Raw genomic sequence first — 6,048 nt, 5'->3', positions numbered from 1 at the left:
CTCGCTACCGGGCGTTCTTCTGATCCCTCTGCTACCTTGGATGCGCGCTCTCCACGGGGCGTTCTTCCGATATTCCTCCACCTTCAAATGCGCGCTCTTTTTTACGGGGCGTTCTTCGTCGGAACCGTTCCACCAGCCCGGCATTAAGCACCCGGATCCTGTCTTAATTACGTACACCTTCTTCTCTTTTCTGTTTCCTTACACCTCGTATTTCTTTTTCTTTTTTTTTGTTTCTCTTTCGCCGTCGTCTCCGTTCCCCGAGTCAGACACCACAAAAGAAAAGGGGGAATCATCCAGGCAAATCACGACAATTTTTCCACTTACCATTGCTACCGGCAATTTAACAGGGTCCCCTCGCTGTTAGGGAAACCTCGAATGGGCACCTGGCACACGGGGAAGTAAGAGGGACAAATAATGCTGTTGCAGATACGTATCTTGGTTGTTCGGAACAAGCTTTGAGCCAGTAAGGCATGCAAACGATCAACTACTCGGGCCACGACAGCCCTGACATATTGTGTCAATTATTACGTTCTTTTCCTGTTTTTTTTATAAGATCCGTTATATCGGACAGGGACGACCTTGCTCCCTGGTAGTATTTTGTTCTCTTTTTCCTCTCTTTCTTTCTTTTTCTTAGTTCGTTATTAATTCTGTCAACAAAATCATTCAGGCATCTTTGTTTTCGCGGTAGTTATAAAATAATTAAGGTGGATACAGTGTTGCAATGGAGTACAATGATGATAGCAACGCAATGAGTCCCAGTGATTAAAGGCACGCTACTGAGTACTCCCATAAAAAGCAATGCTTTCCACCCAAAAGTGAAGCAAACGGGAGAAGGAATAATTGCGCAGCTCCCATAAGTCCGTGTGTGCCAGGGCAGGACACCATTTATCTCCCCTCCCCGCTAATTAACTCACACCTTCCCACTTGTGCACGTATTCAAATCTAAACACGAGTGCCTTCCGCAGGAAGCTCGATTATGGGCCGGTCCCGCCGCTCAGGGCGGCAGCGCCAGTTGCGCCGCCTCGTTAAGGCGCATCATCAGGTGCGGGTATTTGACCCGCGTGTCTTCGAAGTTTATGCCCGCAGGCCCCCTGTGCCCGGACCCCTGGTGACACATCACCCGCCACCTCCTCCCCCTCATTCTCAACCTCCACCCCTCATTCTCAGCCTCCTCTCCTCAAACCCCCAAAACCTCTTGTGCGCCCACCCCCGTTAAACTCCGGCGAGTGCTGTCCTCGACGGATGTGGAGGCCGCGGCCTCCAATCACCCCTCCACCGCGAGCACCTCTAGCCTCGATCCCGGGCCCAGCACCGTCGCCCGTCTCGGAGGAACCGGCGATCGCCCGGGCACCCACTGCTCGCCCTCCTGGTCTGGGTGGTCTCCGTTGAACCACTCCAGCGGAGAATCAGAATTATCCTCCTTCGCGTCGACGCTCAGAGTATACCGCGGAACATGCCCCTATTGTAGGTCCCCTCACATACACATTTACACATCATGTACAAATAAAATAAATAAATTCATTATGCAACCCACACGCACACACACTCATTCACATACCCACACGCACACACGCTGAATCTCAAATTTCCTCTCCTTCTTCTCTTTCCTCTTCTTGTCAGGAGATCTTTGATTCCCCACTCCAAAATAAAACGCGGGACGTAACAATGTATTTAAAAAAATATAAAAGAGGAAGGATGTAGTATATGCGTACAGAGCCATCTCACGATTAACGCGAATGTATATAAATATCCGATCAACCTACGGAAATACAGTCGCTCCTGAACCGCACACGAGATTAGTCATTCTAGAATAACCCCTCCTTCATGTATACGGCAGTTGGCATCAAATCGACAGCGATACTGGCCATTAAATTCAAGGAATTTGGTGTGACGAGTCTGTCATTCATGTGTCCATTGCGCTAGAAATAATCCAAGAGGTCTCACTCAAACCATGGGATCACTAGCCAGCGACCGAGTCAAGCCTTCTAGAGCCTTTTCGATCACTAGCGTGGACTTTGCAGGCCCGTTGATCACACTCGTCAATAAGGGTCGTAGTCGGAAAACCTGTAAATCTTACATAGTGTTGCGTCTCCGGGCTGCCGAGACGCATGCCGCCGCCGCACGTTACACCGCTATCACAAGTCGCGCACTCACGCGCGCTCGCGGAAATAATAAAAGGCCGTTTGTGTGTAAAGAATGCCGTTTAATAACTTCCCTAACAGCACGATATATTGCAGCAACATTGCAGCAATATTGCTGCAATGTTGCAGCAATCTATCTATGTCATACCCTGCGCAATGTTGCTGTAATATTGCAGCAATGTTGTGGCAATATTGTAGCGCAATATTGCTGTAATGTTGTAGCAATATTGTGGCACTATATTGGGTAAATATTATATACTATTTATTATATCAACAATAGTAACCCGCAACACAAAAATTACAGCTACATTGCGGCAACATTGCTGCAATATTGCTGCAAATTTTGTGCTGTATGGGAATAGGACTCTATGATTTAATATCGATATAATGTGAGAAGGCTGTCTAATCCGAGTTTGGATCTAAGTATAGCGAAATAATTTTCGTGTAAATTTTTAGTACTATTTTCAACTGATACTGCGCGCCGATTTTATGTCGGTCGCTTGAAACACACCATGCTTGTATATTGGAATAGTAAATTCACATATTTTAATTAAATTATGGAATTTACTATTCCTACAAATACATATTAAAAATTCACACGAAAATTATTTCGCTACTTACTTAGACCCAAGCTCGGACTAGACAGCCTTCTCACATTATATTTATTATACATTAATAAGTCATTTATTTATTGAAATATATAAATTTATTTAAAACTTATTTTATTGCACATTTTATTACAATGTTAATATATATGAAATCATTACTTTAATCGGTAATCAATTTTACGTCTCTTAGAACAAAAATACACAAGGAAATTACTAGATATCGTGAATATATATAATTTCATTTCAAAAAATTATTAATATATTCATGTTTTTTTTAATTACACACCAGTATTTTCATTTACCATTAAAAATGAATTATTTATTCATTTTCATTTTCACTGTCATTGTTCTCATAAGTTTCATTAACTTTTTTTTCTCGGCGAATACGTCTGACTTTGGCTTGAGCCAACCATTGAGACGCAATTTTTTTTATTTCTATCTCGGTACAATTCGGGCATATACTGGATATCTGCTCCTGAAGATATTTTACATGAGATATTTAGTTGTATATTTCTAGCGAAATTAATGTAAATAATCATTAATAATGATAATAAATAATATATAGACTATTCTTACTTTTCAAAACTTTCGCTATTAAAAGAATTTTAAATTCTTTTTGTTCTTTTTATCATCCCAACTAAATTGTTCTGCAAAACAGTCGTCCAATATTTTTTTAGGATGCCGGTGGTCACCACGTTTACATCACTTCCACCGAATCTTTTTACATAAGTGATCTGTGAAATGTTGAAACATAAAAGATTAATTTGAAGAAACATATAAAATATGAATAAAAATATTAGAAAGTTATCAGAAGTAAAAATGATTGTCAAACATATATCAAGCAGTATTTTTACTAAAAAAATGTAAATTCAAGATATTAAAAATCATGCATTATACATTTAATTAACTATAATGAATTAAAAATTAACTATAATGAATCAATTTTTCCTTTTCATAAACTTCATACAACTGTACAATAAATTTATACGTATAGTTAGACAGACTACAAAAAGATGTACTTTTATTTGTATTCGTGTGTCTCCACGAATGTCCCAGAGGTGGAGACGTTGGCCTTTGAAGCCACATGAAGTTGCTGATTCAAACAATTATTCAATGAATTAAAAATATTATTTGTAATTTGAATTCAATGGCATTGAAATTCATATTGTAAATTATAATAAAAAGCTGTCAAAATGCTACTTACCATTTTTTCCAGAAATGCACGATTTTTCAGCTTCTCTTCAACTTCATCCAATTCAGCCATACTTTTTATTGGTAAAGAAATTTCATCCTCTATTTCATCTAATAAGTCTTTATTTGAAACTTTTCTCATATGTCTTTGTGACTCTATCTGAGTTATTCTAATCTCTAAAATAGTCAATTTTGACAATATAGAGTTAAGTTTTCGCAGCACAGTTTCTTCAAAACCTATCAAGTACAAAAAAAGTTTAATAAATTTCTGTAATTTAAAATCTAATAAATAATTGAACAATTCCAAATTTGTTTCATTACCACTAGATACTTTTTCTCCTTGTTCGGGAATCTCAACGACATTTTGAACTTATAAACTATTTTTGAAGTTGAAGATTGCTGAGGTGCAATTATTTCAGTTGACGTAATTTTCGGCTTATTTCTCACAAGAGAATTGATTTGTGGTGGTTTTTTAATTATTTGTTTTATTGGAAGTTCATCTGAAATAAATTATTTGCAATCAATTATAAAAGAATGAAGCAATTATTAAAAAATGCCATGTTAAAGTTAATTATATTGTAATCTCAAATACAACCTTGAAGCATAGATTTTTTCTTATTTGTTTTGAATTGCTCTGCGTTACTCTCATCGTCACTACTGCTATTAAGAACTTTTTTTTCTTTTGTTGCCTCTTTTTTCTGGCATCGGCAATATTTGTTGAATTTAGATCGGAATCTTCTACATTCGATGTTTCCAATGTCTCAGCAAGCTTATCTAATGCTCTCGTATAATCATCTATATAAATAAAATTCGTGTATTTGCTGAGTATATATTGTGTATATAACATACACAGAATGTCCCATTTTCCCAGGGCTTCGCCCTCCCTCAGCAATCCCGCAAATGATTAAAAAATGAATATTTTACAAGATATTTTGTAATTTACGTCAAAATATTGAAACTTTCAAACCTTAATAATTCAAAAAGTTCTTAATAAAAAAATACTTTATTATAGTGTTTTGGAAAGCTCTCGAGGTTAGCTACAAGAATATGTAATGAAAAATAGGGGTTCCAATTTAAAAAAAACAAGTTGACCTTGAAATGTCCTTGAAGGTCAAGGTCAAGGTCAAATTCAAGGTCACCATCGGATAGCCAGGGAAAAATCCTAAAACTTTTGTATTTACCATTTTTCAAAAAAATTCAATCCAGACGAGTTATCCGAAGGTTTCCATACATTTGACTCACCCTGTATACCCATACAGCACGCATGTCTAAAAGACATCTTTAAGACAGCTTTAAGTCGTCTTTTCGATATATACATATCTAAAAGACGTCTTAAAGACGTATTAAAGATGTCTTTTAAACATGCGTGCTATATGCGTAATATAGATGTAATATACATATATTAATCACTCAGTAAGCAATTTATATATTTCAACTATATTGTAGCTACAACATGGTAATGTTTTGAAACGTTACTGCAATGCAGTTGGAATGTTTTTTATTCCCTGAACAAAGCTTTGAAAGAGAAATTAAAAATAAGGAAAGTAGATAACCTTCGAATTGATACAAGACAAAATAGTAGTGAACTCGAATCTTTATTATTTGATATATTATACAATGAGATCTCACAGTAAAAACGAAATTATATTGGTACAAAAATATATTTGTCTAATATATAGTACCACATATGCGCGCACGACTTAAACGGTAAAAAGTAGAAAATATTGTGCACAACATATATCGTAAACTATGCGGTAATGCGCGATATTTCCTAAGCCTTTCACTGCTTAATTACAGCAGTCTATTAAGAGGACGATCTCGCCATAATAACAGCGAGTGTAGAAATCTGGGGATAAACAAAAAAAGAAGAAACAAGAAGAAAGAGAGAGACAAATATAATATTTTGACACGATATGAAATATATTTGCGCGTAATTAACTAAATATCGCTTAACATGAATTGTTACATTTAGGCTAAATTCGACGGTGTGTCTCGTAGGAAACCTATTTTTAAATAATACCAGCGTACCAGTGCGAACAAACATTAAAGAAAAGAAATCGATGAAAAGAAGAATCTTTACTCGCACAAGAAGAAGAGAAAGGTACAAA

General features: G+C 36.8%; 1 long non-coding RNA gene across 2 annotated transcripts; it reads right to left on the bottom strand.

The window, feature by feature from the left end:
• Positions 1-3,040: 3,040 nt before the first annotated feature.
• Positions 3,041-4,475, bottom strand: LOC105556210. Of its 2 annotated transcripts, XR_001008539.1 has the most exons (5): positions 4,262-4,475; positions 3,954-4,177; positions 3,769-3,842; positions 3,326-3,483; positions 3,041-3,224 (listed from the first exon to the last, which is right to left on the bottom strand). It is a non-coding gene; the product is annotated as an uncharacterized LOC105556210 (long non-coding RNA). The 2 variants fall into 2 exon arrangements; XR_001008540.1 differs by lacking the exon at positions 3,769-3,842.
• Positions 4,476-6,048: the final 1,573 nt, after the last annotated feature.

The sequence above is a fragment of the Vollenhovia emeryi genome, unplaced genomic scaffold (genome assembly GCF_000949405.1).
Source record: "Vollenhovia emeryi isolate VEMERY1.0 unplaced genomic scaffold, V.emery_V1.0 DF940219.1, whole genome shotgun sequence".
NCBI lineage: Eukaryota > Metazoa > Arthropoda > Insecta > Hymenoptera > Formicidae > Vollenhovia > Vollenhovia emeryi.
This window is presented reverse-complemented; position numbering and strand designations above follow the sequence as displayed.